Below are 12,552 nucleotides of genomic sequence, written 5' to 3'. Positions count from 1 at the left end.
TGAAGTGCTGAAACATAGTTCAAAACTGAATATTCATCTAGAAAAGCTAATGGTGTCTGTTTGGTGGTCCAGTGCTGGTATTATCCACTACAGCTTCATGAAACCTGGTCAAAAGATTACAGCAGATGTCTACTACAACCAATTGGACAAAATGATGAGGATGCTTAAAATAAGCAGCCAAAATTGGTCAATAGAGACAGGTCAATTGTCTTGCAAGACACTGCTCAACCACATGTCCCACAAACAATGCTGCTCAAACTGTAGAGGCAGGAGTTGGAAACTCTGTTATCCACCATATTCACCAGACCTTGAACCAACTGACTACCACTTCTCCCAGGTTTTGAACCACTTCTTGCAAGGAAAGATACTCAATTCTCAACAAGCTGTGGAAACACCTTTTGCAATTTCATCATCACTCGCTCTCCAGGCTTCTTTGCTGTTGGCATAAGCAAGGTACTGTTAAGATGGCAAAACTATGTCGATACTTTAGGTGCACACTTTGGTTAATTGTACTGCTTCTTGTTTGAGATATAATATAATACACTTTTGATTAGAAATCAGACATTTCACATTTAATGACCTAAATATTTGAGTCATCAGTGCATAGTTACCAGTAAAAATAAAGAGAGAAGAAAAATTCTCAATGACTAAACCTAGGGAACTCCTGTATTTAGAATCTGGAATTGAGATGTATACACAGCCAACAAGACTCAAAAGGAGTGGCCTTCAAGGTGGGAGGAACATGGGGAGAATGGGCCCCACACAAACAAGTATTTGAAGAATGAAGAATGGCCATCTGAGTCAAATGTCACGACAAGACTGAGGAAGATGAGGGCTGATAATCATCCTTTGTATCTGGTGTCCTTCAGGGGAATAGGTTAGTGAAGTGATAAAGTGCAAACTAGAATAACCTCTGTGGAAAGTAATATGGAGATACCTCAAAGAGCTACAAGTAGAAATACCATTTGATCCAACAATCACATTACTGGGCATCTACCCAAAGGAACAAAAGACATTCTATAAAAAAGACATCTGTACTCGAATGTTTATAGCAGCACAATTCACAATTGCAAAGATGTGGAAACAACCCAAGTGTCCATCAGTACATGAGTGGATTAATAAAATGTGGTATATGTATACCATGGAGTTCTACTCAGCCACAAAAAACAATGGTGATCTAGCACCTCTTGTATTATCCTGGATAGAGCTGGAGCCCATTCTACTAAGTGAAGTATCACAACGATGGAAAAACAAGCACCACATGTACCCACCATCAAATTAGTATTAACTGATCAACAATTAACATTCATCAGGTGTCGGGCAGATGGGAGCAGGGAGGAGGGGATGGGTATATTCACACCTAATGGGTGCGGTGTACAACGTCTGGGGGATGGACATGCGTGAAGCTCTGACTCGGATGGGGCAAAGGCAATATAAATAATCTAAACATTTGTACCCCCGTAATATGCTGAAATAAAAAAAATTTTAAAAAGTCAAAAACCTGCCTAGAACTGATTTGAGAGAGAATGAAGTAAGGACTTGGGGGCAGAGAGCAAAGCACTCTCTTGAGAATGAGGTATGAAGAAATGAAGCTATTGAAGGAGAAGGATGTAGGGTAAAAGAATTATTTTTTCCTGAGATGGGAGATATTATAATTGTTAAATGACAGGATTGGACAGATGGCAATGGTGATGGGGAGACCTTTCCAGGAAGAGCAAACACCATGAGCACTGGTCACAGGTACAGTAGGTGCTGAGGGTAGACTGGGAAAAAGAGCCACACTGTCTGTGATCTCATCAAGTTTACGGTCTCAAGTTTCCAACTATAAATGCTATTGAAAGCATTTGCATTATTACTATTGAGATGGTAATATAAATAACATAATCTTTTTTTTTTTTAACTCTTAAAATCACATCACATTTAAACAGCTGATAGTAGAATCCAATAGAGCCTAAAGTCAAGAAGTTCCAGTTCCTCTTGGAGTTGGCTTTACTTATAACCAGTCATGTGAGTTATAAATTGGTAAATATTTAGCCACCAACTCTCTGGGGAAAAGAAAACATCCTGATTTATAACGATTGCCGATTACTGTAGGGCAAATACTTTTGCCACAGCCAATTTCAGGCTCTCAACTGTTCTAACAACCAGTTAGCAAAGTTTCTGAGTATATAACAAGCAGCTCTCACAAGCCAGTAGGAGGTGGCTCCAGAACACCATTGCCAGTTGTAATTTCAAAATTACAATCCCTCTGTGGATCCTAACCTCCTCGAAAACAGGAAATGTACCTGGTCCATCTTTCTATCTCTTTAAGCACTGAGCACATTGATTTACTTCATATAGCTACACAGTAAATATTTGGTGAAAGAAGGAACAACAGATGCTCTGATTAATATCGGGGATAAATGACATCTGTGAACCACTCTGCTTAGAATACACTTTCCCATTCTGTTTGCCTCTTTGCCTCACGTGTCTTACCTTAATGTCACTTTGCTGGAAGGACCTCTCTACTGATTCTATCCAAGTAGGTCCCCCACAATTATTTTATATCTCTGTACTGCTTTTTTTTTTTTTTTTTTTTTTGAGACAGAGTCTCACTTTGTTACCGGGGCTAGAATGAGTGCCATGGCGTCAGCCTAGCTCACAGCAACCTCAAACTCCTGGGCTTAAGCGATCCTACTGCCTCAGCCTCCCGAGTAGCTGGGACTACAGGCATGTGCCACCATGCCCGGCTAATTTTTTTTTCTATATATATTTTTAGTTGTCCAGATAATTTATTTCTATTTTTAGTAGAGACGGGGTCTCGCTCAGGCTGGTCTCGAACTCCTGACCTCGAGCGATCCACCCGCCTCTGCCTCCCAGAGGGCTAGGATTACAGGCGTGAGCCACTGTGCCCGGCCTCTGTACTGCTTTTTAATAGTACTCATCACAATCTGTCATTTCATGCCATTTGTTTGTTTACTTACCTATCTACCCCACCAGATTATAATCCCAAAACAGAGCAGGGCTTGTGTTTATTTTATTCCCAATACATAACTAGCACTCAGAATTGTACCTGACCCATAATACACATTCAATAAATATACTTTGAATAAATAAGCATTTTACATGATTTATTAATAAAAAGCAAACTATTTAATTTAAATGTTTAATCCTATTGGTAAATTATTTTAAAATCTATAATATCATCATACTTTATATCACATTTTTCTTATTTATTAAGGTAGAAAATTCATGTTGTTGAAATATTCACCAATTTTGTTTTCTACATTTAGCTGTCATTGTCATTTTGATACTGTGTAATACCATATTGCACAGTTTTATATTCTGCAATATCACCCATGTTCTCTGTGCTTGTTATCTAAATTCACATACACACACTAAGAGGCACACACACATTAAAGACAGAGGCAAATGCCAGTAGACAAAGATAAAGACCCTTATTCTACTAATAATCATGAGGGAGTGTGAATTGCTATATGAAAATAAAATGCCAAAGACCCCTTTCCTGATACAGCTGCAGAGACCTCCAGCTTAGCGTCATACCGCCTTGCTCACCTGTTTCTATGCCCTTTGCTCATGTTGTTTGCTCTGCTCAGAACATCCTCCTCATCAGTGTCCACCCATCAAAATTCCACTCAACACATTTCATCTCTACTGCCCTGTCCAATTGTGAAGTTTCTCCTTTTTATATGTCAGTCATTAAAAAAATATTTACTGCAAAACATCTATGTCCCCGGCACTAAGCAATTGCTAGGCATGCAAAGATAAATAAGCTATAGCCCTGCCTCAGAAGCTGACTGTACGGATGAGGATCCGACCAGTAAGCCTTGTGGGCTTCACACAGAGTCAAACTGGGGGACTCTAATCAAACCTGACAAGTCAGGGAATGATTTCTATAAAAGACAGTGCCACTCCTGAGTCATGTCTTCTCTAGGTATGTTTTACTGTTCACTCAAGTCCTACAGCGTATTTATTAAATATTTTCCTTATGGCATTTTTAGAGTTCTGTATTTTATTATAGATATTATGGGTATAAAATATATATTTTGAGGCAATGTCTAGCTCTGTCACCCAGGCTGTAGTGCAATAGTGCAATCAAAGCTCCCCAAGACCTCAACCTACTGGGCTCAAGTGATCCTCCTGGCTCAGCCTCTCCAGTAGCTGGGACTACAGGCACATGGCACCATGCCTGGCTAATTTTTTCTAGAGATGTGGTCTCGCCATGTTGCCAAGGCTGGTCTCAAACTCCTGGCCTCAAGCTGTCCTCCAGCCTCAGCCTCTCAAAGTGCTAGGATTACAGGCATAAGCCACTGTTCCTGGCCAGTGTTTGTTTTAAATATTATGGCTATTCTTATTTATATATGTAATTTTATTTGTTAACACATCAACTTTATTTCTCATTCATGTCAATTAATTATTTAGCAGATGGCCAACCAGCTGACTCTGAGATCCAGGCTCCTTCCATACAGTGGTTGCTCCAGACACCCCATTGGCTCCTCTGAGTCTGGCCAGGAGGTGTGGATAGAGAGATATCCATCAGAGAACCTCAGGGACAATTGCAAGAGCCACCACCTACAATCCCAAATCCATTCAAATGGCCAGAGAGATAGGCACGTGGTCTCAATTAATTTGTACCTATTTTAAACTGTGAGCTCAATAATACTATAATATTACTTTCTGATATAATTGTGATATTCCTCAAAATATATTTATTTGCAATACTGTAACATTCTTTTTCTCTGGATAAAAAAAGTTCAAAAAGCTTCATATGTTTCAGTAATGTTCCTGTAGCATTTCATGCACACATCTGGGAGCTGATTCTTATTAACGTTCCATGCTGGGGAGTGAGGCATCCAAAGAGGCACTTCTTCCTTGAGTTAAAAGTGTAGTCCTGGTCTTGAGCTAGCTATGGGCTGTCAGGAGGTTTGGCTGTTGAACATGCACTTTCTGTCTTCTGGTTTATAAATACTAATTCAGCATCTTGAAGTCAGAATTTTTTTTCCAGAATTTTGTGGAAATGTGGTATTTTTAAAAGCATTCATCCAAGAAAACAACTCGCTACAAACTTTATCTATGGACAATACCACCATGTTTCCCAATTTTTGCCCTTAAAAAAATGAATGCATTTGTGTTACCATGCCCCTTTGGTAGCAATTGTTCCCAGGTACACTACTCTACTAGCGAAGGCCATGATAGTTGAAGAACTAATATTTTCTTAAACAATTGTGTAAATTGAGAATGGGCATAACCTCTAAAAATTGGGTGATCATACAATTTATTATCTTCTAAGTAAGATTGTATAAGCTAGCACCAAATCAATTTATCAACACAGAAAGAATTATGCATTGTGAAGCTGATTTTATGACATAGATATGTGAGGTGGAGAAGATCAACTTGTGCAATTAAAATAATACCAGGGAATTATTTGTAGCTCTAATCCACGACATCTCACTCACTTGTTAGGCACTGTGGTTTAATGGAAAGAACATACGTTTTAGAGTACCTGGCTTTCAATTCCATTCCACTGTTTACAACCTGTGACCTTAATGAAGTTACTCCTCATCTAAACATGGGTTTAAGATACCTATTGTATATGGTAATCATTAATCATAAGACTGTATATTCACCTGCAACAGTGCATGACACAGGGGAGCCACTCGATGGACCTATAATTCATCCTAATTATTTTAAAAATTATACAATTATATGTGTATTATAAAAATGCAGAAGTTTTTGAAAATAAAATTATAAAGAATATTTTCCATATGCTCTAATGGTAAAAGATGACTCATGTATGATTTGGTATATTTTATATGTATCTTATGTTTATGTGCATGTCAATATTAGATATTATAAATGCTAATATTTCAAAATAATTTTGTGTGCTTGTTTTTTTAACTTAAGATGGTTCCAACATTTTTTAAATGATTTATTCAAAAATAAGACTTAGAGTCCATTAAATAGATGTCTTCTTTTGCCAGCCACAAATACTAAAATGAGCTAACCCAGAAAATATGAAATTACAAGGAAAATATGAATGAACAGACAAGATTAAAGGAATTTGGTAAGGACAGGAGGCTGGAGTGAAAATATCCTGAATGGCATGGGATACTCTACCTTCCAGAGCACAAGCCAGCCGTGCAGCTGCTGGACTAAGCATTACCACCTTATTTGCTGGAATGCTGGGCCAGCCATGGGATACGGGTGGAGAGGATGGGTTAGCTGGAGCAATAAGGGACTCTCAGAGGAAAATGTCTATTTATAAATGAGTACAGAAATAATTTTGTATTTTGCCAACAAAAAGGGCACTGTATCCCAGTAGAATATCAGCCATGGCAGGAACCAGGCAGCCCTGACAAACATTATTAGCAGAAAATACTAGAGACTCTTACCCAGATACCAGCAATGAAATAAATAAACTATACTTCACTATTCCCTTCTATCAATCTGCATCTAATATTACCATATTATATCTATGTTATATTCAGTGAGAGATTTTTTAGAAGTATAATTACCAAACAAGGTGGCATGAATACTGTCATTTGTGTGAAAATATCATAATTCATTTTACCATTTCCTTTTTGTTGGACATTTGAGGTTTTTCCTAATTTTGTGATTGTATTTAACACTGTATACTACATTGCATATATTATCTGTATTACGTGTAACTCTACATAATCTTTGCTTTCATCAATTATTTTGAAAATTATTTTCCTAGGAATAGTATTACTGGATAAACAGGTTTGAAAATCATTGAGATTTAGAGACATAATGGGAAATTGCTTCCACAAAGATAGTACCAACTTGTATTTTGGTTAGCAGCGATTGAAAGTGCTCTCAAGAGTACTTAATAATACATTTAACAAATGTTTTTTTTGTTCTTAAAAAGTGCTCTCAAGAGTACTTAGGAATATATTTAACAAATATTTTTTGTGCTTACCAGGGGCCAGTAACCATTACAGTCTCCAGAGATATGATGGCAAACAAACATCTCTGCTACCGCAGAGCTTAACTTCTAAATAGACAAAAGCATTTCAAAACTGATGAGTGCCTTAAAGAAAATTAATCAAGGGAAAGAAATTGAAAGTTATTAGCATGTGAGGGTAGAGAACATTAGATAAGTTGGCCAGGAAGACCGCTCTGAGGAAGTGATATTTAATCTGAGTTCTGAATGATCAGAAGGATCTGCCACTTGAAGAGCAATGAGAAGAGCTTCCTAAACTAGAACAGCGAGTGCAAACATCCTGAGGCAGGAAGGGCTTAAGTTATTTAAGGAAGGAAAGAAAGCCAGTGTCACTGAAGATGAATTAACAAGGTTAAGAGTAGGAAAAGATAAGAAGAGCAGGGTAAGAGAGGACCAGATAACGCAGTGTCTTCTCTACCAAGGGAAGATATTTCCTTTTTATTCAATTATTAAAGAGTTTTAAACAGGACAGGGATATTTCATTCGTTTTCTAGGGCCACCAGAGCAAAGTGTCAAAGAAGGTGGCTTAAACAACAGAAGTTTATTTCCTCACAGTTCTGGATGCTAGAAGTCTAAGAGCAAGGTGTTAGCAAGTTTGGTTTCTTCTTCTTCTTGGCTTACACATGGCCACCTTCTTCTGCTGTCTTAACACAGTCTTCTTTCTGTGCCTGTGTCCTAGGCTCCTCTTCTTATAAGGACCCAAATCATATTGGATCAGAGCCAACCCATATGACCTCATTTTACCTTAATTATTAATATGTCTTTAAAAGCCCTGTTTCCAGGATAGAGTTATATTCTGAGCTATTGGTGGTCAGGACTTCATATGAATTGGTGGAGGAAGGATTCAAAATTCAGCCATAACTTATATGATGTCATTTCCAATTTTAGAAAAACAACACCTCTCTAGCTGCTCTGTAGAGAAGGGATTGTAGAGAGACAGGAGTAGAAGCAATAGATGAGTTAGGAGGTGTTTGCAATAGTTCAGATAAGAGATGGCAGAGATTTGAAAAACAGTGGTAGCAGAAAATGGAAAGTATTGGACAGATTTGAGATATATTTAGAGGTAATAGAACCAGAAGCTCTTCTTAATAAAAAAAAGTATTAGTTATATAATAAATATTTTCCATATGCTCTAATGTTAAAAGATGACCTGTGTATGATTTTGCTATATTTTACATGTATCTTATGTATGTATATGTCAATATTTGATATTATCAATGTCAATATTTCAAAACAGTTTTGTGCGCTTATCTTGTGTCTATACTGCAACGGTTGTAAAATGTTTTCTATAAAAGGCCAGGTTGTAAATATTTTGAGCTCTGTGGGATGTACATTCTCTGTCACAATGACTCAACTCTGCAGTTGTTCCATGAAAGCAGTTATAGATGATATGTAAACAAAGTTTTATTGTCTTCCAACAAAACTTTTTCAACATCAGGTGGCATGCCTAATTTTGTTCTACAATCAATGTTTTGCTGACCGCCCCATATACATTACAATATTGTGATTACAGTGACATAATTCTGTCAAATGTCCTTATTAAGTTTCTGTGGCTGACATGAGGCATTGGGATGGTTGTAATTATCCCTGATTTAGAGAAATTTTCAGATTTCAGTCACATGTATAACCTTAAGACTGTAAATCAATTACAGCCTTTGTTTTGGGTATAAATAGCTGAGGTATAATGTATTGATTCACAGCTTTTTAGTGAAATGATGATGGACAAGATGCACGTGATGTTTTCCATGGAGTAATATCACATTGAGGATAGTTAATTTGCTCTAATTATTGTACTTAACTTATCCTTATTCTCCAGGGAATAAATCTTAGTTCGAGGATGCCCGTTGATACAGAAAATATTCTATACTTTTGCCAAATAATAAAAAGAAAAGATAAAGATTAGATTAAAGTTGAGATGAGGTCACAGACCAAATATGTACTTCCTATTTGATTAAGAAGTGTGTTAAAGTTCAGGACAGAGTTGTGAGGGCAAGAGAAAGATGAGATATCCAACCCTGGAGTTTGAACTGGGCCTCTGAAACAATTCCCTTACATACTGGGCAAATGCTTTTAGACAACTCTCATAGATGAGAATACCTTGGGGTATTTTATTTATTGATTTTTGAATTTTTATTTTATTTTGAATAATGTTAGTTTTTAATTGCTGATATAATGAATTATCATAAACTTAGTGGCTTGAAACAATAGTTATTTACTATTTTACAGTTGTGCAGGTCTGAAGACTAAAATGGGCCTCACTGGGCTAAAATCAAGGTGTTGGCAGGGCTGCATTCATTCTGTTGGTTCTAGAGGAAAATCTGTTTCTTTGTCTTTTCTCTATTCTAGAGGCTGCCTGCATTCCTTGGCTTGTGGCCACCTTCCTCCATCTCCAAAGCCAGTAACAGAGGGTTGAGTACTTCTCACACCACATTAACCTGACCTCCTCTTCTGCCCCACTCTTTCATTTTTAAGGACTCTTGTGATTACATTGGGCCCACATACATAATCCAAAATAATCTCCATATCTTACCATTGGCTGGTTATCAACCTTACTTCCATCTGTGACCCTTAATTTCTGTTTGTTATGTAGTCTAACATATTCATAGGTTCCAGGAATTAGTATTCAGCCATCTTTGAGAGGCCATTATTCTGTCAAACACAAAGATCAAAATTATGCACAAAGTTAAATAAATTGGATTGAACTTTCCTATAGAGGAATTAATGGGGCCCTGGTCATCCTTGTTTCTGATATACAAGGCCATGAATTTCTTGGAGAACTAGAGTATGAACTCAATTTTAGTTTTAAAGCCCTAAATAGGATACCTTATCATAGGATACTTAATAGTTAAGAACATCGGCTCTGAAACCAGAGAACCAGCACCACATTATATGGCCTTTGATACATGACTCAGCCCTTCGTTTCAGTTTCTTCAGCTGCAAAGTGGGGATGATAAAAGATTTACCTACCTTCTATACGGTTGCTGGAATAATCAGATGAGAAGAGCACTTAAACCTGCTAGAAGGATGTCTGGAATATAGAAAGGGCACAGGTACTAGGAAAAAAGTCTTGATGTACTTAAGGTTTTTTATTCCTCCCCCAATGTTATCTGCCTATTCCTCTGAGAAGAACAACCTCAAACTGTTCCATGAGACTGCTTTTCTTTGAGGTGACTTGCATCCCTTCATTTGATACAGTTTGATATATAAAGTGATAGAATTTGAAATAATAAAGTCCACCTACTTTTTGGTACCCTAGGCCGCTCTGACATTCTTTTATCCCCCAAGTTATGCTTAACATATTTAGCTAAAGCCTTGCTCTACCATTATCTTAGTAAAAGAGGTAAACATGATTAATATCTATATTGATAGCCATAAATATTTCCAGATATTCTAATATACCTAGCTTTGACACGTACAAAAATCCATATCCTAAGCAACATTTCTACAGAATTCCTGAACCAGAGGTGGTTACAAAATGTTAGAATAGAAAAGTAAGGAGACCTCAAATAATTAAAGGATTCTTTCCTAAACCTCTCTCTGCCACACTGGCCAGGTTTGAGGTTATAGACTCAGAACTTTTTTTTTTTAACTTTTTAAAGTTATAATTGACAAATAAAAAATTGTATATATTCAAGATGTACAATATACTGATTTCATATTATACTGTATATTGTGAAATGATTACCACAATCAAATTCATCGACATATCTATCACTGCACATAGTTACCATTATGTGTGTGTGCATGTGTGTTACGAATGCTTAAGATCTGATTTCTTAGCAAATGCAAGTATACAATACAGTATTATTAACTATAGTCACCATGCTGTACATTAGATCCCAAGAACTTACTCATCTTACAACTGAAAGTCTATACCCTTGACTGACATCTCCCCATTCTTCCTACTCCAGTCCCGGAAACTACCATTCTGCTCTCTGCTCCTGTGACTGAAGTTTTTAGATTCCATATATAAGCGAGATCATGCAGTACTTGTCTTTACGGATTGAGGGCCTATTAACTGGCAAAGGTCATTTGCATTCTCACAATCCGCCTCAGCTTCTTTAACACCATATTTTAGACAACTGAATTTAAGTCACAAACTTATTGTAAGCAGATTGTATGCCTGTATTATTTTTTCTAGTGTTTAATGAATATTTATTACGTTACATGTATTTATATTGTAATTTGAATTACATATACTGATCTGAAAGATGATGAAAAACTGATATTAATGTTGCTTTAATGGTCATTAGATGTGGTATTTTCAGCATCCTCACCAAGTGGTTTGTGGACTCCATGCTGTATTTCCTAAGGCTGGATGAAAACAAGAACCAAAAAAAAAAAAAAACCTATTATTTTATGCCATTTTTATAGCTAAACAATATGAAAAATGTGTAAAGAAATTAAACTTATTAATATTAAGCAGCCTATGTGACCCAGATAGTTTATTTAAGATCAACAATCATTCACGAGACATATTGTTATTCCCATTACAGATTAAGAAAATGAGTCAAAGTTAAGCAACTGGCCCAATTCAGACAGCTGGTAAGCAGCTGAAGGCGAATTCCTGAGTAATCGTCTCTAAAGTCTTTGACTCCAAGCCCAGCTTCTAGTCACTTACTGCTCTGCCTCCTTCAGACCCCGTTTATCAAACTGAATGTGCTAGCTAGAGTGATGCTACCTGATATGTATTAAGTACTGCACTCAGTCTTAAATCAGAATGTCCCTGTGGATTTTTGGACCTGTAAATAGCACTCCATTTAACCCGGTGGTACATGATTAGAAAGCCCTGCACACTGGCAGCAATGACATTTCCATTACTCTGCTTTCTACTGATTCAAAATGTTACGTGGATTTATATAGTGGGAGTGACTGAATTTTACGTGTGTGCCAGAGAGAGTCCAAAGAATATAATAAAATATACACTTAGGAAAAAAACCTACATCCCTGCAGAGTTCAGTATTAGAAGTTTTTTAAAATAATCTATGTGTACCTCACTTCAGACCTGTTCTGCTAAAAAAAAAAAAAAATCTCAAGTGGAACAAATTTACCATTTTTATTTGGCCAAAATTTATCCAGCTACCATTTCCACTCACCAAAAGTCTAACATGGATATGGAAAGATTATAGTTAGCCTATTCCTGCTTGGAATTTTATATGCTAACTGAATAAACAATTTCTCTCGTATGATATTATTTCCATTCTACTAAGGTTTTAAAGTGTTTCTGCTTTTGATTATCTCATTTTATTGAGCAAGTGCTTATTCCTTTCCCTGAGAAAAGAATTCTTTTTCCACTTCAATAGTCATCCACAATCCTTCATAGTTACTTATAGTCTAACATCTGGTATTTCTACATAAAACACCAGAAAACTCCTGAATCATAGTCGGAAGAACTAACTAAAATATCAAGTCGTGTATAAATGATACACTTCACAGAAAGGAAAAAAAGAAAAAACTTTTCCTGCTTGGTATAACTACTCTTCAGAGATCACAAACAATGCTCACATTATTGCATCTGTGTGGAACAGATCCTGGTATTAAAGGCCTGACTGTTCTTCCATTGATGTTCAAGTGTAATTCCTTTTAGA

This window comes from Lemur catta, chromosome 2 (genome assembly GCF_020740605.2).
Source record: "Lemur catta isolate mLemCat1 chromosome 2, mLemCat1.pri, whole genome shotgun sequence".
NCBI lineage: Eukaryota > Metazoa > Chordata > Mammalia > Primates > Lemuridae > Lemur > Lemur catta.
Note: the sequence above shows the minus strand (reverse complement) of the source record.